Source organism: Nicotiana tomentosiformis, chromosome 12 (genome assembly GCF_000390325.3).
Source record: "Nicotiana tomentosiformis chromosome 12, ASM39032v3, whole genome shotgun sequence".
Classification (NCBI taxonomy): domain Eukaryota; kingdom Viridiplantae; phylum Streptophyta; class Magnoliopsida; order Solanales; family Solanaceae; genus Nicotiana; species Nicotiana tomentosiformis.
The window spans coordinates 55,268,660-55,293,102 of record NC_090823.1 but is presented as its reverse complement, the minus strand read 5'-3'; the positions used below and the strand labels follow the sequence as shown (position 1 = coordinate 55,293,102).

General features: G+C 39.6%; 1 long non-coding RNA gene and 1 other non-coding gene across 2 annotated transcripts; both read right to left on the bottom strand.

Moving 5' to 3' along the window:
* Positions 1 to 286: 286 nt before the first annotated feature.
* LOC138903488 (uncharacterized) lies at positions 287 to 3,785 on the bottom strand. The gene is made up of 3 exons (XR_011412627.1): positions 3,173 to 3,785; positions 1,526 to 1,593; positions 287 to 512 (listed from the first exon to the last, which is right to left on the bottom strand). It is a non-coding gene; the product is annotated as an uncharacterized lncRNA (long non-coding RNA).
* Positions 3,786 to 10,992: 7,207 nt separating this feature from the next.
* LOC117275391 (small nucleolar RNA R71) lies at positions 10,993 to 11,099 on the bottom strand. Its single transcript, XR_004507483.1, has one exon. It is a non-coding gene; the product is annotated as a small nucleolar RNA R71 (small nucleolar RNA).
* Positions 11,100 to 24,443: the final 13,344 nt, after the last annotated feature.

Here is a 24,443-nt window from a genome sequence, read left to right as displayed (position 1 = left end):
AATTCCGCACGATAGAATACAAGAAAGTGAAATTTTCCTAAGGGTTCGGCAGCCTCTCGAAGATAAGTACAGACGTCTCCGTACCGATCCGCAAGACTCTACTAAACCTGCTCATGAGTCGTGAGACCTATGTAACTTAGCCTCTGATACCAACTTGTCACGACCCAAAATCACACATGTCGTGATGGCGCCTATCTTAATACTAGGCAAGCCGTCAACCTTCATAAACCACAATTTCTTTTAAATGCGAAAAATATAATAATTAATTTAAGAGAAAATCCCAACATACTGATATAAATACACTTCCAAAACCTGGTGTCACTGAGTACATGAGCATCTATACATTACAAGTCTGGAAAAATCCGGTCTATAATAATCTGAGACCAAATACAATAAATAAAAGGGTAGGGAAGGAGAGACAAGGTCTGCAAAACATAGCAGCTACCTCTGAATCTCCGAAAAATCAACTGTGTGAAATAATCAACACCCACTGTGTCCGGGATCACCTGGATCTGCACACGAAGTGCAGGGTGTAGTATGAGTACAACCAACTCAGCAAGTAACAATAATAAATAAGGAACTGAAAGTAGTGACGAGCTTCTCTGCTAAGTCCAAATAGAGTACTTTCCAACATAAAAGGATAGGAATGCTCTCAAGTTCAACATTTAAGATTTCTCTGAAATTTCATAACAAGTTTGACCGAAACAGAAAATAATATTTTTCTGAAATTTTCAAAATAATGATATATGACAACTGAAATGCAGTAAATAATGAAATCAATGCGCCCTCTCAGAGTAACAGTCACTCAGTCCTCCCATTCACTCCAACCTCATAGTCACTCTTTCCTCACAGTCACTCATTCCTCATAGTCACTCATCACTCGGCACTCGGCACTTGCACTCGGCACTCACACTCGACACTCGCTCTCAGTAGGTACCTGTGCTCACTGGGGGTCTGTACAGACTCCGGAGGGGCTCCTTCAGCCCAAGCGCTATATCAAGCCAATCATGGCAAAAATCAATAAAACATAATGCGGCGTGCAGCTGGATCCATAAATATCCTCACAATTAGACTCTCGGCCCCACTCAGTCATCAACCTCTCCAGTCTGTCTGGCTCTCAAAAATCATGATAATCAGCCCAAAATTGATAATATGATGATTTAATAAATAACAATAGAGATCGAGATATAATATAAAATGAATAAACATAACTGAGTGTGAAATTACAATTTGAACATATAATTCAACCACAGAAATGACCCTAGTAGGTACCAATAATAACAACATATGTCTAAGTATGATTTTTAATACGAGTCTCAGCTCAATTTTCCCTAACACATAGAGAATGTACAGATATCAACAGATAATTCAACTACACAGTTCCATGGAATTTGACCAAGTCACAATTCCTGCGGTGCATGCCCACACGCCCGTCACCTAGCATGTGCGTCACCTCAAAACTAATCACATAACATATGATCCGGGTTTTCATACCCTTAGGACTAAATTTAAAACTGTTACTTACCTCAAACCGTGTAATTTCTTATTCCACTAAGCCTTTGCCTCGTGAATTGGCCTCCAAACGCCTCGAATCTAGCCACAAATAATTCGATTCAGTCAATAAAAATTGTAGGAATTAATTCCATATGAAAATACAATTTTTCCATAAAAATTCAAATTTTCATCCAAAAATACCTGTGGGTCCCATGTCTTAGAACCCGAAAAAAGTTACAAAATATGAATTCCCATCCAACCACGAGTCCAACCATATAAATTTTACCAAATTCCGACATCAACTCGACCCTCAAATCTTCAATTAAAGTCTTCAACAAGCCCAATTCACCCATACATATCCCTTTTATCCTTAATAGATTTCATCATTGGCCTTTAAGCCCCAATCTAGGTTATATGATTCAATATTTAATCATTATTAAGCTATTGAGGCACTAGAATCACCAACCATCCTAACAAGATTCAAAAATTCACTATTCATCTTCTTCTCCCTTCAAGAACCCTAACTCACAATACCCATTTGAAGGACTAGCATAATTCTTCAACCAATTGGTACTTTCTACTTCACAATACATTCCAAATACTTAATCCACAATTGTATTTAAGTGTAGGGTGAAAAATTTACCTCTTGTAGCTCAAACCCTAACTTGAACTCTTTTGAATGATTCTTGAAGATTAGAGAAATCCCTATGAATTTCAATCCATGTAGATGTTAATACTACCATTAACTAGTGTTAATCCATTATAAAAATATCATAAAACTCACCTTTGATATGTATTTGGGTTGAGGATGCTCCACCTTCTCTCTAGAACCCAAAACTTAGCCAAAAATGTTATATTTTTCTCTCTCCCCGAACCTCCCCTGTTTTATAGAAAACGAGTTGCGTAGGCTGGTTGCGTAGCCTACACAGATTGGCTATGCAGCTTAACCCTCCCCTTCACTTCATGCTGATTTTGCCTACACAATGGTGTGTAGGCTATGCAAGACTCGCGTAGCTGTTCTGTCACCCTTTAGTAAAAGGGTCATAACTTCTTGTAGAAATCTCCGAATAACGAACGGTTTGATGCGTTGGAAATTAGACTCCCGAATAACGAATGGTTTGATGCGTTGGAAATTAGACTCAAAGGGATTTAATTTTATAGGTTATACACCATATAAATCTTCATAGCTTGAGAGTTATTCTCGTTTGAAGTTATATCTTGTGCAAACTCACTTGAAACTTTATCCCATCATATAATTTTCAACTTGACTTAGCCTTAGGGCTCTTCTTAGACCTTGAACCATTTTAATGCACCTCATACATATATTATCATGATCAATTGATATCATTCAAATTACCAATCTTGTCATACCCGAATTGATATAATTAGCACCCCGCCAATCTTCTTAATGGTCTTAAAATACTTAGAAATATTTTCGGGGTGTTACAGTAACCAAGGCCTTTTGACTAAAGGAAACATGCTTCTTAACAGAGCTGAATAATCATGCTACTATAATAGATTTTAATTATAAGTCCTAAAGACATGAGTGCTAATGTCCCCTTTTGTACAAAACTACAAACATATTTTGATTCAGTTAAACAGAGGCAAACCTAACACGTGATTCAATAATACGGTATGTTACTAATATAAGAATAATAGGATAAGGTCGAGTTTTTACCTTCCACGGGGCAGTGAACTGAGGGCTTTCGAGACTCCACATCTACTCCACAAGACAAGAGTTGAGCGAGGAAATTGAAGGACTTTTTGAGTATCAGATTGTAAGTACTAAAACAAAGATTAAGATTGGAAGATTCAGTTGAGTTGAGAGATTATTCTTTTTACAGTGTTCAAACTTTATTTTCGTCTGAAGACTTTGGGGAGTATTTATAGATGCAACTTAGGGTTTATGGGGTAGAGATTGAGCGGAATTTCAAAATTGGAGACAAAAATATTCAAAAATTCAAACGTTTGTAACCATTTGAGAATCAAACCTAAAAAAAAAGAATTTAATTCAAAAAGTTCTTTGGCCTCTTCTTCTGACCAAATCTCGTGTCAGAGTAGATATTCAAAAAGGCGCAAAGAGGGGAGAGGGAAGAGAGGAGATCGTCTGGAAAGTGTTCTTTTGCACGAAAATGGTGGAATAAATTTGGCTTGGAGATGGAGGAGTTTGGAATTTCGCTCAAAGAAGGAAGGAAGAGAATGGGCGACTGTTTGGGCAGAAAAGAGGATGGGCGTAGAATTTTAGGGATTAGGCTAATTGGGCTGGGTTTTGGTCTGAAGGTTGGGCTTGGAATGGTCTGCCCCTTCTTCAAATTAATTTAATTGGGCTCCCATATCATAATAATTTGGACTCAATAAAAATAATTTGAGCATATATAATATTATATTTTAAATAAGTAATTAACTCAACAATAGTCATATTAACGGTAATATTAATAATAATGCTAATAGTACTAATAACAAAATAATAGTTTTTGTAATAGTAGTAATATCTTCAATAATTATAATTATAATAAATAGTTTTTGATGACTAGGGAGCGCCAGAAAATTAATAAGAAGAATGGTAGGACAAAATTGGGTATCAACAGTAGGTCCATCCGTTCCATTTGAAACATCGATACGAATTCCCTGAGCATTTCGTTATCTCTTTGTTTTGCCTTGAAAAGGTCCAATTTCCTGGTGTCGACCTTGATGGCCCCGGCATTCGCTTTCACAAAGGCATTTGCAAGCATAGCAAACGAATCAATAGAATTTGGGGGTAAGTTGTGATACCATATCATTGCTCCTTTGGATAGGGTTTTCCCGAACATTTTTAGTAAAACCGACTCGATTTCGTCATCTTCTAAGTCATTTCCCTTGATGGCACACGTGTAGGACATCACGTGCTCATTTGGATTTGTGGTTCCATTATACTTCAAAATTTCGGGCATACGAAACTTTCTTCGGGATTGGCTTCCGTGCCACACTCGAAGGGAAAGACTTTTGGACAAATTTCTTGGAATCCAGACCTTTCAATATTGGGGGCGCTCCTGGGATTTGATCGACTCTAGAGTAATAGGTCTCTACTTTTTTGTCGTTGGCCTCAATTTTCTTCTCCCCCGATTCCACCCGCTTTATCAGTTCCTCAAGACTTTTTATTATTTCGGGGTTGGTCCCGGGCTCAGCTTCACCCCGCCTTTCTGTGGCTTGCTCATTTCTTCGAGTGTTTTTCGGAGATGGTTCGGGCTTAACTCAGCTGGGGGCACAACTTTAATTCTGTAGCTATGCTATCGCTGCCTATTGGGCATGTAACATTTTGAAGATCACCCGCAGATTGATCCCGTCGCCTTCACCTTCGGGCGTACCTCGAGTCGTAGGTCGGGCTCCTCTGCGAACGCTGTTCTCAGGGTCGGTCGGCAGGTTGGCATCAGTGTCCACATGTGAGTTGGCGTCAACTGGGTCTACAACTGGGACTCTATTGGGTTCAGCAGGGGGCACTTGTTGCTATGCACTAGATTGTTGTTTTTGCTATGATGGCCAGATTCAGCGTCAACGTTCAAGTGAGCAGACTGAGAGTTTGACATTTTTTGGTTGACCTGAAATTAAAATCTCAAAGAACAAGTGTAAAATAGATTGTGTTATGGATATTTGTATCAAATTACCACTATTATTCTTAGCCCCACGGTGGGCGCCAAACTGTTTACCCTTAAAAATGGATAACAATTGAATTTATATGCGGTTCTAAGGATATGTGGACTAATTCAATACAAGTGATTAATAATGTTAGATGAGCAAATTAAAGATAGAATAAATAGCCAAACCAGTAGTAGTATCAAGTCCAGGCTCGGTTATGAGCTTAACAATTAGCCTGCCATCGGTTCGGAGCCAAATACTTATGATGAACTATGAGCAAAATTAAGGACTTTGAATCACTTTTAGGAGCAAGAAAAACAAATATATATTGCTTTGATATGCATGTTACAATGTGTCTACTGAATAATAATCTTCCCCTTTATATAGTAAGGGAGTTTTACCCTAGGTACAATTCTAAAAAAGGTAAAAAATCTTCCTTTTCGCTAATCATTGATCTGCTGCCGATACACACCGTGATATCCAGTTGAGCATGGATATCACATCCCTTTATTAATCGTGCGCGGTCGTTTGGTAATGCTTTTCGAGGTCTTGGAACTCATGTGCGGTTGTTTGGTTTGGTTTTCTATTAACTCTTCCGTTTGCCTTTCCAGGGACTAAACTTTCCCAAGAAGCTACATGCTTCACAAACATCATATGTAGTAACTATTTGTTACTACATACTCATTAGGTAATCAACAAATTAAATTACTGGGTTGTTACTATAGGTAATTCAAAAAAGAAACAACCTCAACCCTGCTTGATGGTGTGTTTTCATGCTCCCTTTTTTGGAGAAAGTCTGATCCCTCTTGATAGAGCCATTCTGGTATGCATCAAATTTACCTCTTGTACGTGTAAGGTCCGATCCAATAGAGTGGAGAACACCAAAAGTGGATAAATCTCTATGGTTCTTTCCTAGTATCCATAAAATAATATTAGATTTTATGATTTAATCTTGGTGATATGTATTAAAGTAACTAAAAATAAACATTATCAAAATACAAACAATTGGAATTACCTGATTCATGCATGTGCACATACTAACCATTTATCATAGTTAAAGAATGAGTTAAAACAATGGAAGTGCAAGACACTGTTAAACTTATATCTAATTTAAGACTATTACCATAACATCTTTTGCAAACTCCAGAGATGGAGTACAGATGAAGCTCAAACTGAACTTTAATAGTGAGATTCTAGAAGATTCTATAAGATAGAAAAAAAAAAGGAGAAGAGGAGCTATGTTATTTCGTAAAGTGAAAGCCCAAGTTCTTTTTATTACTTTACAATATTATATATACTAGACCTATGCACATGTGTGACTATGCTAGCTGTCAACAAATAATCAACAACTAATTCCTAATAGCCTTGAAAAGATTTGAGACCCTGCTAACTCTAACTAACTATTTTTGTGTGTAATACAAATGGATATATAAATACTATATGATGGAGCACCGATGATTCACTAATCATATTAGGTCGGACCACCGATGTTTGACTAATCATATTACAATGGACCACCAATGCTTCACTATCTCAATTTCCCTCTCAAATTGGAGGTGAGGCTCTTACTACAACTTGGCCAAAATAGTTGAATGTTTGATCCCTGTGAGATCCTTAATCAGGATGTTAGCTAACTAATCATTTGTGGCAACATGATGCAACGAAACTAGACCCTCTTGAAGCTTATCTCTCATAAAGTGACAATCCACTTCTATATGTTTGTTTTTTCATGAAAAATAGGGTTGCTTTCAATATGTAGAGCTAACAAGCTATCACAATGCATAGCAATAGGAGTAAAAAAAGGGGCGGTCGTCTCTTCAAATAGTCTGGTCAGCTAAGCCAACTCTCCAACAACTCTCTTTAAGGACCTGTATCCTGCTTCTACTGAAGATATCGAAATGGTTGCCTGCTTCTTAGACTTCTAACTCATAGGACTGTCTTCTAATAGCACCAAATACTCACTAATTGACTACCTATAACCTGGGCATGCAGCCTAGTCAAAATCTTAATAAATTTGTACTGTACATTCAGGATTTTAAGATACCCGAGGTTGGATCTTTTTTAAAGTATCTCAACTTATAGAAAGCAGCCTGTAAGTGGGGCTCTATGTGATCTTGTATGAAGTAGCATAAATGCTAAACACTATAAGTTATATCTAACCTTTTATTTGTTAGGAAGTTCAACTTATAAACTAGCTTCTTTTAATAGGCGGATCCTTCAATGCAACCCCATCTTTTGCCTTGAGCTTCACATTGGGATCAAGGAGTGAGGATAAATTATTGTAGTCGTAACAATCATATTCTTCGAGTAGATCCAGAACAAACTTCCCTTATGACATGATAGCCCAATCTACCGTATGCAAAACCTCTAATCCCAAGAAGTAGTGCAGGTTGTCAAGGTCTTTGATCGTGAACTTATCATGTAAGAAAGCTTTAAGGTGATTATTCTTTGTTGTATCTGTCCTAGTGAGTATTATATCATTAACATACATAGCTACAAAAACTGTTAGATACCTTGTCTTTTTGTAAATAAACAATTACTCATGCATAGAGTGTGAATAGCCTCTAAAGGATAGTGCTTCAGTCAACTTAGCATACCATCGCCTATTAGCTTGTTTTAGGCCATATAAAGACTTGTTTAGCCTACAAACCAACCCTCTAGTGTCAATCTCATGTTCTGGAGGTACTGTTGCACCCTATTTTGCACGAGTCAACAAGATTCAACTTGTGATTTCTCTGTTATTGATAAAAGAGAGTCGCCACCTAATATTTAAAGGTATACTAGGGTACCTATTTAATTATTAAAGTCATATTCTTTATTAGTCTGCTAACCGGTGATATTTTGGATAATGGTTCTTGTTCTTCTAAGGGGAAGGTGTTAGGCACCCCTTAAAATCTACCTGAAGTAGCTCCATATGACTTAGACTAGGTTTAAAGGATTAGTTGTTTGTATTCTTCCTAATTAGTATTAGAGAGGAATGGCTTAATATTTATCTAAGTGAGAGTAGGATGTTAGAAAGGATCCGAGATTTAAAAAAAGGGGTATGAGTTTTAGAAAGAGCCTTTAAAACTACCATTGATGTGATAAAAAAAGTTCTAAAACTGAATGGTTTGCATAAAGCATGTAGAGAAACGCTTTGTTCTTTGAAAGGATGGATGTTCATACAATTCTAAGATGTTATAAATAAATTTTTCTAAGGTATACCTTGACTTATGAAATTACCTCAATCTTAGGCTTGAAGGGATGTTTGAATCTTGCTGGACGACAGCTCCTAAGTTTTGAAAGAGTCAAATTCTTTTTAAAAGGCTAGTCTTGCAATTTGTTTCTGGTTTTGAAAGAGGGACATCCGTCTTTGCTAAGCACTCTTTTATTTTAGCTTCAAAATCTTCATGAAATGGTTAGCATAGCAGGTTAATAATGTGAACAACACGTGAATTAATGAATTGAAAATAGTTACTATCTAGTATTTCTTTTAATCCTATGTTCTTTAAGGCTTGCCTAAATTATTTATGTAATTCAAAAGGTAAAACAAAATACTAATCAAATATGACGAGAGTAATGTTATATATATGTAACGAATATAGATAATGAAATATTAATAAAGCAGAAAAGGATGAAGAGTGACTCTGGTTTGAGCTTGAAAGAGGTAGGCCCAACAATCAATAGGAATGGACAACAACAGGTTCCAGATTTTAGATGCATCAGATGGTAGGCCATAATTGCGTATTTTAGTGGCTTAAAGCACTCTAATTTACTGTACTTTACTTGTGTGGAGCTTTAATTTATAGTATTTTGTACTTATTGTGTGTTTTATGCCTTGTAGGAGTGATTCTGAGCTATGTAGATGTTATGGAATGAATTCGAGCTATTTGGAGCTTAGAAGTCTGAGTAAAAGCCCAGGGGATTAAGTCGGGATCGTGTTCGAGGGTCGAGGTCCAAGTCTGGACGTCAAAAATTGAAGCAAAATTCGTACTATGAGAAATCCCACTGCCGCGGTGCGTGGGGCGGCGCGCTTGTGCAATTCTCTACTGCCTGTCAGAAATTAGCTCTATGGATTTCCCTACTAATGCCCCGCATAGAGCGTCGCCCCATGCGGCGCGCCTGTGCAATTTTTACAGAGTTATTTTCCTATTTTGGCTAGGAGAAGGTTATTTCATCTAGGCCCGACCCTACTTGGTATGAATACATGGAAAAACATTATTTTCTAAACTTTTGACACATACTCGACCTAAGGAGGCCAAGGAGGAGTTGTAAGAGCAAAAGAACAAGGATTTCATCATTCCTTCCTCACTCAAGACCCGAGTTTGGATCAAATTTATGTTTTTCTATACTTTAACTTTATTTGTGATGAATTGCTCCATGTTTATGGAGTAGTTCTCTTTAGGGTTTGATGGATATGGTGTATTGAATCGTTTTGGATGATTTAATTATTGCATCTATATTCACTTGTTCATGTAACCGAGAAAGACATAACTTGTGATATCTTTGCATTATATTATTGGTTGAGTTCATTAATTCTTCTTAGTAATCGAAAGAGGCTAGTTGAATCATTGATTAAACCTAGTTAGGAGGATATTCGAGAGAGGTTCTCCTAAAGACCAATCCGCTACGCATACTTGCATATCTTCACGTGCTAAAATTGGTTCATCTTGTGAGGTTAAGACTTAATCGAGAGAGGAGTTTTGCCTAACGTTTGAACTAATAATTGAGTGAATTCGAGAGACTCACTTGAACATTAGAAGTGAATTATCTAGAGTTAGATCCAAATTAATTATCTTGCACCTATCCCATCAAAACCCTATCTTCTCCCATTGATAACCTTCTTTGCTCGATCCTTGGTGCGATTGTCATTAGTCAATAGCTTTAGACTCTTAGTTAATTTTAGTTAGAAATTATATAAATCTCAATTGTTGATCAACTTGAATAGCAAATAAGCTAGAAACTACGAGAATACTGTTTAAATCCAATCCCTATAGATACGATATTATACTATACTATATTTGATTAGCGAGCATAATTTAGGTAAGTGTTTAGAGCTCGTCAAATTTTAGCGTCGTTGCCGGGGATTGGCAATCAACAGTGTTTTAAATAGTTTGTAGTGCTAATTCAGGAATTTTTCTTTTTATTTTTATTTTTTCCTTTTTACGTTTGGTTTTCTTTGATTGTGTGCAGGTTACAGGTTGAGGTTGGTGCATGACTCGAGCTTCTGCGAAAGAAGTGTTACCATACGAGCCAGAGATAAAAAACAACTGCGATAGCTGAGTAAGGAAAGAAATCTCACCGAGATGTTAGAAACGGTTGGGCAATCCTCAACCAAAGAAATTATGGCTGGAAACAGTGATGATAATGTAGATTTGGCTACAAGAGAGGCAGCCCAACGAAGAGAACAAGCTGCACGGGATGCTGAGGAAGAACCTATTAGAGATGCACAAATTATCTATGAAGAAGAGAGGGGTCGTAGAATTGCTCAAAATCAACCCTTGGCTGCATACTAGTTCGGAAATATAGCTCCCGCCTGGGAGACCACTTGGCGATTATGATAGACCGGTCTACAATCAAGGATTATTAAGTGTTAGACCACCTCCAATTGCAGCAAACAATTTTGAGTTGAAGCAAGGGTTGCTTCAAACCCTTCAGAATTGCTGTGTTTTCAGAGGAGAGCCAAACGAAGATCCAAACACACATCTAATAGACTTCGAGGAGATTATGAACACCTTTCAATACAATGGTGTATCACGAGATGCAGTGTACTTAAGGGCATTCCCCTTCACACTCAAGGATGATGCAAAGAAGTGGCTTCGAAGCTTACCCACAGGATCAATTAGAACATGGGAGGAGATGACCAGAAAATTTCTTGATAAATATTTCTCCTCAGCTAAGACAGGAAAGTTTAGAAGAGAAATCCATAACTTCTGCCAGAAAGAGACTGAAACTGTTTTTGAAGCATGCGAGAGGTTTAAGGAGATTGTTCGAAAGTGTCCACATAATGGAATCAAACTCTGGATGTAACTCCAGGACTTTTGGGATGGATTGACACTGGGCTCACATAGAACATTGAGCAATGAAGCTGGAGGCCCATTGATGAAGAAGACTCCAGAGGAAATAGTTACAATTCTTGATGAGTTATCTGAAGATGCAAATCAGTGGCCCTCTGAGAGTGCTGAAAGAAGAAGATCAACTGGTGTTCACCAAGTTGATGCTAATACATCTGTATAGGTACAGCTTGATGCTATAGCCAAAGAAATAAGGAAGCTAACCTTAGCCTCGATACAAAATGAGCCTCACGCAGCTTGTGATATATGTGGAAGAGGACACCCTACTCATGAGTGTCAAGCCTCAATTGAGGAAGTGTATGCTGTGGGAAACTACAATTTCAATGCAATAGGTCAGAGGCACCCCGGTTTTTCATGGAGTTAGCTTGGAGGTACTGTAAATGCATGGAAATAAAATAACTCTAGAACTAAGGGACAAGGAGCTCCAGCATACCAAAATTAGTAGAGGCAGCAATTTCAGCCTCGACAGCCCATTCAACCTGGTCTAGAGGATCTAATGAAGGCCTTCATCATGAAGACAGATAAGAGGCTGGACGCCCATGGAGCAGCTATCAAAGAGTTGGGCACATCTTTTTGAAATAGTGAATGCTGATACTGAGAGAAATCCTAAAGAAATAATGAATGTTGTAACTCTGAGAAATGGGCAAGTGTTGAAAGATCCCACCCCGATCCAAAAGGATGTGATCCTTGAAAAAGAAAGTGGGGAGAAGCTGAAGAAAGATATTGATAAAAAGAAGAAAGGCCCGATGAAAACTGAGGAGAAGAAGAAGAAGAAGAAGAAGAAGAAGAAGAAGAAGAAGAAGAAGAAGAAGAAGAAGAAGAAGAAGAAGGAAGAAAATTCAAGAAGGGAGGAACATGATGAGATCGAGCACATGCCTGCATTACCCTTCCCCCAAAAGCTATATAGAGAAAAGCTGGACAAGCAGTTTGGGAGATTTTTGGATGTGCTGAAATAGGTTCATGTGAACTTACTATTCACAGAAGTGCTCTCACAAATGCCTGCTTATGCCAAATTCTTGTAGGAGATCCTTACAAAAAAAAGGAAAATCGAGGAGACCTTAGTGGTCAAGCTCACAGAGCATTGCAGCGCAATATTGCAAAACAAACTCCCACAAAAGTGTGGAGATCCAGGGAGTTTTACTATACGTTGATCATTAGGAATTATTCATTTTGACAAGTCTTTATGTGATTCTGGTGCCTCAATTAATTTAATGCCTCTATCTATTTACAGAAAACTAGAGAAGGTGATTTGAGAGATAAGGTCGGTGTCATATCTTTGTAGCTGGTAGACCAAAAGACTATAACATCCGCGGGGATAGTAAAAGATGTGTTAGTTCAGGTGGATAAGTTCGTATTTCTTGTAGACTTTATAGTGGTGAATATGGAGGAGAACAAGGAGGTCCCCCTCATTGTAGGAAGACCATTCTTAGCAACGGGTAGAGGAACACTGGATATACACAAGAGGAAAGTCATGCTTAGAGTGGGTGAGGAGACGGTGACTTTTGATATGAATGTAGAAAAGGGGGTGCAAAAGGACAAACCAGCTGCAAGTATTGAGTGGAAACCGAAGGGCTCGAAAGAGAAGGCTGCAATGAGAAAGAAAGATAATTGTGGGGGGTACCCCAAAAAGGCTGAGAAGAAGTTGTCTGCATGGATGTGTGCATTAGTTCGGGCGTGAGGAATAGAGCCCGACTTCGACTCAGACCCCGACTAGATGTTCAGGGAAGTTTTCTTTACCTTATGCTTTTTAATTGTGTGTCATGAGAAAATAGTGGGGGATATTTTTATATATGTATATCAGTTTTCTTTTTGTTAGTTGTAGTAGTTAGAGATAGAAAATAATTGGAAAAAAACATAAAAATTGAATTTATTTTTAAAATTTTTGATTTTCCCGACGATGGATATCATTCGACAGGTTTCTTGAGTGATTAAAGTCGAAAGAAATAGACAAAATGATTTTGTTTTGTTAGGTAGTGTAACAAGTCCCCCTTGGTTTTTCTTTGTGTCGCGGTTCTTTTTCAAGGGTTTTGTTTGAACCGGGTGTAGTTAGTTTTTGTTTTGTAGAGTAGTAGAAAACCTTGTGCTATGATTTGAATTGAAGACAATGTCTCTTAATTTTTTTATACCTTGAGAATAGTTAGTGCTTTAGTTGTGATGCTTAGACTTAGTTTTTAACTCTTGTATAAGTACCTTAAATTGTTTGATCTTAACTTTGCTTAACTGCTTTGACTAGAGTGTCTTGATTGTAAGGCCCCATAAAATTTTGCAAAAGAAAAAAAAATAAAAAAATAATGTTAATAATGTTTCGTGGTGCCGAATTGATTTTACGTGTTGAGCCGCGGTTCAGACTTTTTAGGTTGAACAATGCATCGGAAAGTAAAGGAAAATGTTTGGCAATGTTATGCGTTTATGTGGTCCATTATGCGACCACAGAATCACTCTGTGGACAGCATAATGGCCGTAGAGTGAGGCAGTTAATTGGGCCAGTTTGGATGAAATTTTGCGGTCGACTATGCGACAGCATAACTGTTCTGCAGTTTATTATGCAACCGCAGAACAGGTCTGCGGGCCGCATAGTGACCGCAGACACGGACAGGTTTTTGGCTGTTTTGGTCACCGATTATGCGACCGATATGCGGGGTCCGTATATCGATTATGCGATCGCAGACCTTGTTCCGGAGCTTCATTTTTGGGGTTTTAAACCCGACCCTATTTCGTTAAAACACAACCCATGGACCATTTTGAGCATATTTTCTGATATTTTTAGAGTGAGAGAGAGGGTCCTAGAGGGAGAAGTGATCTTCATCAAATTGTTCTTCAATTCTCACTTAAATCTTGAAGATTATCAAGAGAGGCACCTAGGTCTTCTTCTTAAGAGGTAAGATTCTATCACCCAAACTCTTAATTTCAAAATGTAAATAGAATGGGCCATTAGTAAGGTAATTCATGGGGATGGGAGAGCTTACCTTGCATGCATGTATCCTTGTAGTATGTGGGAAGATTGTGAGCTAATAATGGCAGAGAGTGGGTTGGGAAATGATGGAATCTTCCACAAAAGAGCCTTAAAACATTGATGCACAACTAGTGTTTGATAGTATGCTCAAATGAGCTAAAACCATGTTCATCTTCTTAATTTTTGGTTCAATTTTATTATATTGCTTAACTAGATTGAAGTTGCTAATATTCCGGAACATCTTAGAATTTTATGAAGCTCAATTGAGGTATGTTGGCTAAACCCCCTTCTCCTTAGAATCAAACCCCACGGTGTTCATGTAACTGGAGTAAGCTCTTGATCATTATAGAATTGGAAATTTTTAATGTGTTTGTTTTGAAGGGTGTAAGTTCAATATTTATTCTAAAGGCTTCATCATGTTATCTTGTTATTTGAGGATGTGTTCAAAAATATGGAATATGTGTTATAACTATTAAGACTTAATGTCAAGATTGAGATAAAAGGTTGTTATGCCAAATTAGATGAAAAGCCTCTATGTGCCTAAGATTCCCAAATTGCTCATATGTGAATTTAGTGTCTTTAATGGGAAGTCTTATTGTTGTTGATAATGATAATGATATTGAAAGTGGTAAAAGGGGTCTGGAACTATGAAATACGGCCAAGTGCCAAGAAAGACTTTGTAATCATAATCACTAGTGCCAATGGATCTAAAGTATATGAAAGAAGTATGATGTGAGATGATTGAACGAAAAAGGTAATGTCTCAAATGAGATGGCCTAGCTGATCGGGCCAAGATCGGACTCCGTGTAAGAACACGGTGGTATTGTGGATGAAATTGTGAAAAGGGTTGATGTCTCAAATGAGATGGCCTAGCCGATCGGGCCGTGATCGGACGCCATGCCACACACATGGTGGTACTGTGCCGTAAATTATAATGAAATTGTGGTAATATCTCAGATGAGGCGGACTAGCCGATCGGGCCGAGATCGGACTCCGTGTAAGAATACGGAGGTATTGTGAATTGTGGAACATAGGTACTAAAGGTCACCCAACCTGATAATATAAAAACTGTCTTGAAAATGTATATGATCCTTGACTTGTTGTTTTACTATTATTTGAAGCCCTTATTGAATTCTTGATAGTTCCTCTTGTATTATTATTCATTCTATTAAGTTGGTGTTTCGCTATACATACTAGTGCTATTCGACGGTACTAACATCCTTTTTTCCGGGGGAGCTGCATCTTTAAATGGATGCAGGTGGTTACATAACAGACAGTGCGAATCACAGATAGTGTTGCATCCTCTTCTAAACGGACTCGGTGAACCCCATTTCATTCCGGGGTCATGTATTATACCTTTTGTTTATATTATGGCCACTTTTGAGGTATAGTCAGGGCCTTGTTGCCGGCACCATCTTTACTCTCTTTTGTATCTTTAGAGGCTCCATAGACACTATGTGGGTTGTATATAGGTGTAGGGAATGTTAAACAAGTCATGTTGTGTTTGATCCCTTTTTCCACTTGAACTTTAAGAAATATGTATTTTGGAACTTAGAAGCGCAATGACTAATGAAATGATTTAGGATTGTATGAATGAGACTTCTACTGTATAATTATTGAAATAACGTCTTCTCTTGATCATGGGTTAATTGGGTAGGAAGTATCTAACAGGCTTGCTCAGCTTGGTTCACTCGGTTGAGCACCGGTCGCGCTTCCCAAGGATGGGCGTGACAAACTTGGTATCAGAGCATAAGGTTTTAAAGTGTCCTAGGATGTCTCGGAGCCATGTCTGGTAGAGTCCTTCTTATCGGTGTGTTGTCGTCCACATCTATAAGTTGGAGGCTACTTGGACATTTAGGAAAAATACCCTTCTTTCATATTCTGGATCGTGCGATGAAACTAATGGTGCAACTATTCCTCCTCTAACTCGTGCATTCCTTTAACTTTCAGTATATGGCACCTAAGAAGAGAGCAAGAACTAGCCAAGGAGCCAACGCCGCCTTAGGAGTGGAAGTTGACCCTTTATTTGATGAAGCGGGTGAACACCCGAGGGGTGAGGATAATCCCCTGACTACTACACTACCTGATTCCACTACACCGGCCCTGGCCACACCAGTTCCTACACCTACTGAGGGTGCGACGGTTCCTCCACCTGACATTCTGATTCCACCTCCAGCCTCAACTTCCGGCTCTGGTATTTCTGATGGGGATCTTAGGGGAGCTATTCAGATACTAACTCAAATAGTGGTTTCTCAGGCCCAAAGGTCGGGTGTTGCACCCATATCTTCTAGCCAGCAAGGGGATTCTACTAGTTCTACGGTGAACAAATTTTTGCAGTTGGATCCTCCGGTGTTCACGGGTGCTAATCCCGAGGAGGACCTGCATGACTTCATTGATGAGATGCATAAGACTCTCCGGGTTATGCGCACTACTGAGACGGAGGGAGTGGAGTTGGCCGCCTACCACCTGAAAGGGGTGGCATATTTGTGGTTTGAGCTGTGGGAGGAGGGGAGCCCTCCAGCGAGATGGAGTGAGTTTGCGGATGCCTCTATGGACCATTTCTTGCCTGCTGAGACTAGGGCAGCCCGTGCCGTAGAGTTTGAGAATCTTAAGCAAGGGAATATAAGTGTGTGGGAGTAGCACATAGAGTTCGCGCGACTGTCAAAATATGCCATTCTTATGTTGCCTACTATGGAGGCTAGAGTGTGCCGGTTTATGCAGGTCCTTATCCCCTTGGTTATCAATGAGGCCGCTACAACTTCCTTGAATTCAGACATGAACTATGGGAAAATGGTAGCATTTTCTCAAGCTACAGAGGACCTCAAGTTGAAGAACAGGAGGGAGTGAGAGGCTACCAGTAAGGCCCGGTCCGGGGGAAACTTTGGGGAGTCATTTGGTGGGGGAAGATCAGCTTTCAGGGGAGGGTCATCAAGGCCAACCCAGACTCATGCTCAGTCTTTAGCCAGTGCACCACCAGCGGGGCACAGTCAGCAGTAGGGGAGTCACTTCAGGCTCAATCAGGGCAGTAGAGGACCCCACCATCAGGGCCGATCAGGAGGGAGATTCCCACAGCAGCGGAGGCCCCCATGCCCCAGGTGTGGGAGGATGTACTCGGAAATTTGCTACATGGACGTACCTACATGTTACAGGTGTGGATTGAGGGGTCATATTCAGAGGGAGTGCGGTTCATCCCGCCAGGGTGCGGGCAGGGGCACAGCACAGCCATCCAGTTCCGCAGCTGCTACATCTTCAGCACCCCCTCCAGCTCGAGGCACTCCGGCACCAGCAGAGCGTGGTGCAGCTAGGGGTGATGCATAGAGTTCAGGAGGACCCAGCCGTTTCTATGCAATGAGTGGTCGCCAGAGTGCATAGGCTTCTCCAGATGTCGTCACAGGTGTATTGACTGTCCAAACTCATGATGTATATACTCTTATTGATCCCGGTTCCACCTTGTCCTATGTTACCCCTTTTGTTGCTATGGAATTTGGGATAGAACCAGAACAGCTTCCTGAGCCGTTCTCTGTATCTACTCCGGTTGGCGAGTCTATTATGGCCGCACGAGTTTATAGGGATTGTGTTGTCACGGTGCGCGGTCGGGACACCGTGGCCAATCTCATTGAATTGGGGATGGTTGATTTTGATGTAATTATGGGAATGGATTGGCTTTATTCATGTTTTGCTAAGCTCGACTGGCGAACTAGAACTGTGAGGTTTGAATTTCCTAATGAGCTGGTTATTGAGTGGAAGGGGGATAATGTGATGCCAAAAGGTAGGTTTATTTCTTACCATAAGGCCACAAAGATAATCAACAAGGGGTGTATTTACCATTTGGTTCGAGTTACGGACACCACTGCTGAGGCACCTACACTCGAGTCAATGCCAGTTGTGAAAGAATTTCCGAAGGTCTTTCCTGATGAGCTCCTAGGGATTCCGCTAGATAGGGAGATTGATTTTGGGATTGATGTGATGCCAGGCACGCAGCCTATATCTATTCTGCCCTACAGAATGGCACCAGCAGAATTGAAGGAGCTAAAGGAATAGTTGAAGGATCTGTTAGAGAAGGGTTTCATCCGACCGAGTGTGTCGCCATAGGGCGCACCGGTTCTCTTCGTGAGGAAGAAAGATGGATCACTGAGGATGTGCATTGACTACTGGCAGCTCAACAAAGTCACAATCAAAAACAAATATCCACTACCAAGAATAGATGATTTGTTTGATCAGTTACAGGGTGCTAATTACTTCTCCAAAATTGATTTACGATTCGGGTATCACCAATTGAATATCAGGGAGTAGGATATACCGAAAATAGCTTTTAGAACCCGGTATGGGCATTTTGAATTTCTAGTGATGTCTTTTGGGCTAACAAATGCCTCGACAGCTTTCATGGATCTTATGAATCGGGTTTTCAAGCCTTTCCTCAACTCCTTTGTGATAGTGTTCATTGACGATATTCTTATGTATTCACGTGGTCGGGAGGACCATGTCGATCATCTCAGGGCAGTGTTGCAGACTCTTTATCAGCACCAATTGTATGCGAAATTTTCAAAGTGTGAATTTTGGCTTGAATCTGTCACATTCTTGGGTCATATGGTCTCTATAAAAGGAATCAAGGTTGATCCTCAAAAGATTTCAGCTGTAAAGAATTGGCTTAGACCTACAACGCCCGCCGAGATTCGCAGTTTCTTGGGCTTAGTAGGGTATTACAGGAAGTTTGTGGAGGGGTTCTCTACTCTTGCCTCTCCGTTGACTAAATTGACTCAGAAAGAAGTTAAGTTCTAATGGTCCGATGCTTGTGAAAGGAGCTTCCAGGAGTTGAAATTGAGATTGACTACAGTGCCGGTGTTGACCTTGCCAGAGGGTACAGATGAATTTGTGATATATTGTGATACTTAAAGAATTTGGCTTGGGTGTGTGTTAATGCAACACGGCAAAGTTATAGCATATGCTTCTAGGCAACTCAAGAATCATGAAAAGAATTATCCAACACATGACTTACAATTGGCGACGGTGGTTTTTACATTGAAAATTTGGCATCACTATTTGTATGGGGTCCATGTGGAGGTATTCACGGACCACAAAAGTCTTCAATATATTTTCAAACAAATGAGCTGAATCTGAGGCAGAGAAGATAGCTTGAGTTACTCAAGAATTACGATATCGATATTCTATATCACCCAGGGAAAGCCAGTGTTGTGGCGGATGCACTTAGCCGGAAATCTATGGGTAGTTTAGCACACTTGGAGGTATATCAAAGGCCATTGGCCAAGGAAGTCCATCGATTGGCTAGTTTGGGAGTTCGTTTTACGAACTCTAATGAAGGAGGGGTAATTGTGCAAAATAAGGCTGAATCATCGCTTGTTGTGGAAGTCAAGGAGAAGAAATACAACGATCCATTTTTGGTTCAATTGAAGGAGGGGATTCAAAAACATAAGACTATGGCTTTTGCTCTTAGCATGGATGATGGTACACTAAGGTACCAAGGGCGACTATGTGTTCCAAATGGAGATGGTCTCGGGAAAGAACCATGACCGGAGCTCACGCTTCTAGGTATTCAGTGCATCCAGGTTCTATGAAGATGTATCACGACCTCAAGGAAGTCTATTGGTAGAATGACATGAAAAGGAATATGGTGGACTTTGTGGCAAGGTGTCCGAACTATCAGCAAGTGAAGGCCGAACATCAACGGCCTGGTGGGTTGGCATAGAACATAGAAATTCCAATGTGGAAGTGGAAGATGATTAATATGGATTTTGTGGTAGGATTACCACGCACTCCGCGCAAGTTTGACACAATTTGTGTGATCGTGGACCGACTCACGAAATCATCACACTTCTTGCCAGTTAAATCTACCGACACAGCGGAACAGTATGCTCAGTTGTATATCAAGGAAATAGTCAGGCTACATGGCACTCCAGTTTCTATCATTTTCGATCGAGGGGCTCAGTTCACGGCCAATGTTTGGAGGAAATTACAGCAAGGTTTGGATACTCAGGTGAATCTTAGTACAGCTTTCCATCCATAGACCAACGGGCAAGCAAAGTGGACTATTCAGACACTCGAAGACATGTTGCGTGCTTGTGTTCTTGATTTCAAGGGTAGCTGGGATGATCATTTGCCACTCATAGAGTTTGCTTATAACAATAGCTTTCATGCAAGTATCCAGATGGCACCGTTTGAGGCATTATATGGTAGGATATATAGATCTCCCATTGGGTGGTTCGAGATTGGGGAAGAAGAGTTGATAGGGCCAGACCTTGTACATCAGTCTATGGAAAAATTTAAGATCATAAATGAGCGGTTGAAAACTGCTCAGAGCCGTCAAAAATCTTATTCGGATATTCGTTGCACAGACTTGGAGTTCAAGAAAGATGATTGGGTATTCTTGAAGGTTTCCCCCATGGGGGGTATTATGCGGTTTGGGAAAAAAGGAAAATTGAGTCCGAAGTATGTCGGGCCGTACAAAATCATTCAGAGGATTGATGAGGCGGCGTACAAGCTTGAGCTACCACCTGAGATGTCATTAGTACACCCGGCGTTCCATGTATCTATGTTGAAAAAAGTAGTTGGAGATCTGTCACTCATTGTTCTGGATGAGACCATTGAGGTTAATGAAGAACTGTCATATAAAGAGATTCCAATTCCCATTTTTGATAGGCAAGTCCGAAAGTTGAGGAATAAAGAAATTTCCTCTATGAAATTGTTATGGCGAAACCAGCAGGTTGAAGAGGCCACGTGGGAGGCCGAGGAAGAGATGAAGAAGAAGTATCCTCACTTGCTTGAATAGTTGTGTAATCCTTTCTTTTACGAACCTGTCGCCTAAGAATTTTGTATCACTTGTTCAGTTAATGTAAAGATGCTCCTTTCGATTATATGTTATTTACATGAGGCCACGGTTGGTGTGATTATGAGTTATGCTACGTCGTTGGGTTCTATACATGTTTGTAAGATGTGTTTCTGGGGCTCTCTGATAGGTGGATAGGCCTAGTTACAAACGAAACTCTGGCGAAATTTTTGGAAATTTAGGGAGTTAGTCAAATTTGGGGCTGCTGGTGTGTAGTATGAAAACTGAGTTGCATAAGATACTAATAATAGATTTTTACCCTCATTCGAGGATGAATGATCCTAAGTGGAGGAGAATGTAAGGTCCCATAAAATTTTGCAAAAGAAAAAAAAATAAAAAAATAATGTTAATAATGTTTCGTGGTGCCGAATTGGTTTAACGTGTTGTGCATTATACAGTTTGGACTTTTTGGTTTGAACAATGCATCGGAAAGTAAAGGAAAATGTTTGGCAGTGTTATGCATTTCTACAGTCCATTATGCGACCGCAGAATCACTCTACGGACCGCATAATGGCCGCAGAGTGAGGCAGTTAATTGGGCCAGTTTGGATGAAATTTTGCGGTCGACTATGCGACCGCATAACTGTTCTACGGTTCATTATGCAACCGCAGAACAGGTCTGCAGGCCGCATAGTGACCACAGACACGATGAAGTTCTTGGCTATTTTGGTCACCGATTATGCGACCGATATGCGGTCCACATATCGATTATGCGATCGCAGATCTTGTTCCGGAGCTTCATTTTTTGGATTTTTAAATTCAACCCTATTTCATTAAAACACACCCCATGGACCATTTTGAGCATAGTTTCTGATATATTTAGAGTGAGAGAGAGGTTCCTAGAAGGAGAAGTGATCTTCATCGAATTGTTCTTCAATTCTCACTTAAATCTTGAAGATTATCAAGAGAGGCACCTAGGTCTTCTTCCTAAGCGGTAAGATTCTATCACCCAAACTCTTAATTTCAAAATATAACTAGAATGGGCCATTAGTAAGGTAATTCATGGGGATGGGAGTGCTTACCTTGCATGCATGTATCCTTATAGTATGTGGGAAGATTGTGAGCTGATAATGGCAGAGAGTAGGTTGGGAAATGATGGAATCTTCCACAAAAGAGCCTTAAAACATTGATGCACACCTAGTTTTTGATAGTATGCTCAAATGAGCTAAAACCATGTTCATCTTCCTAATTTTTGGTTCAATTTTGTTATATTTCTTAAATAGATTGAAGTTGCTAATATTCCGGAACATCTTAGAGTTTTAAGAAGCTTAATTGATGTATGTTGGCTAAACCCCCTTCTCCTTAGAATCGAAACCCACGGTGTTCGTGTAATTGAAGTAAGCTCTTGATCATTATAGAATTGGCAATTGTTAATGTCTTTGTGTTGAAGGGTGTAAGTTCAATATTTATTCTAAAGGCTTCATCATGTTATCTTGTTATTTGAGGATGTGTTCAAAAATATGAAATATGTGTTAGAACTGTTAAGACTTCATGTCAAGATTGAGATAAAAGGTTGTTATGCCAAATTGGATGAAAAGCCTCTATGTGCCTAAGATTCCCAAATTGCTCGTATGTGAATTTAGTGTCTTGAATGGGAAGCCTTATTTTTGTTGATAATGATAATGATATTAAATGTGAAAAAAGGGGTCTGGAACTATGAAATACGGCCAAGTGCCAAGAAAGACTTTGTAATCATAATCACTAGTGCCAATGGATCGAAAGTATATGAAAGAAGTATGATATGAGATGATTGAATGAAAAAGGTAATGTCTCAAATGAGATGGCCTAGCTGATCGGGCCGAGATTGGACTCCGTGTAAGAACACGATGGTATTGTGGATGAAATTGTGAAAAGGGTTGATGTCTCAAATGAGATGGCCTAGCCGATCGGGCTGTGATCGGATGCCATACCGCACACATGGTGGTACTGTGCCGTAAATTATAATGAAATTGTGGTAATGTCTCAGATGAGGCAGACTAGCCGATCGGGCCGAGATCGGACTCCGTGTAAGAATACGGAGGTATTGTGAATTATGGAACATCGGTACTAAAGGTCACCCAACCTAATAATATGAAAATTGTCTTGAAAATGTATATGATCCTTGAATTGTTGTTTAACTATTATTTGAAGCCCATATTGAATTCTTGACTGTTTTTCTTGTATCATTATTCATTCTACTGAGTTGGTGTTTAGCTATACATACTAGTGCTATTCGACGGTACTAACGTCCCTTTTGCCGGGGGCACTGCATCTTTAAATAGATGCAGGTGGTTACATACTAGACAGTGCGGATAACAGATAGTGCTGCATCCTCTTCTCAGCGAACTCGGTGAGCCCCATTTCATTCTGGGGTCATGTATTGTACCTTTTGTTTATATTATGGTCACTTTTGAGGTATAGTCGGGGCCTTGTTGCCGGCACCATCTTTACTCTCTTTTATATCTTTAGAGGCTCTGTAGATACTATGTGGGTTGTATATGGGTGTTGGGAATGTTAAACAAGTCATGTTGTGTTTGATCACTTGTTCCACTTGAACTTTAAGAAATGTGTATTTTGGGACTTAAAAGCGCAATGACTAATGAAATGATTTAGTATCGTATGAATGAGACTCCTACTGTATAATTAATGAAATTGCGTCTTCTCTTGATCATGGGTTAATTGGGTAGGAAGTATCTAATAGGCTTGCTCGGTCGGGTTCACTCGGTTGAGCGCCGGTCGCGCTTCCCGAGGATGGGGCGTTACAAACTTTGTTATCAATATTGAATGAGTTATGTGCCATGTGTGTGAGAGGTTTTGTGTTATTCTGTGCATTGCATTTGATGTCTAGAACTTGCCCCGTGTATTTACAAAGTGAAATAGTAGTTTTATTCAGTCTTGGAAGTGATTTGGGCATTTCTTTGTTGAGCCAGATATATGCATTTGCCCACGTAATTGTTATGTATCGTAGTTAACCCCTTTTAGCCTGTAATCCTGTTTCTTTGGCAACCACATTACAAGCCTCATCCATTTATTTGAATTGACCATCTATTTGAACCATTTACCTCTCGTGAGCACTTGAATTTGTTATGAACTTTGTAAAAGTTGAAGTATGGGGTGGTTGGTTTGGCTTTTGAGTGGAACTATTGAACTAATGAGAAAGGTGCACTATTTTGAAAAGGAAAGAGCCACTTGAATTGAAAAGGAAACAAAAAAATAAGTGTATGATTGTGAAAGATATTCATTGATAGTGGTAATTCTTGATGTAATTGTGATTAAAGAAGTAGGGAGTTGATGTATATTAATATTAAGGTGGAGTTATGGTTTGACATAAGTTTGAGATTTTGAATGGTTAATTGTATGTATTAAAGTGCTTATGGAGGTATAGTAACTCTTATATCCGAATGTATCCTACCCATCCCGTAGCCTACATTACAACTAATTAAAGTCCTATTTGATCCTTCACTGAATGAGCTCAGTTAGTAGAGTAGTACACTACGGGCAAGCCTATGGTA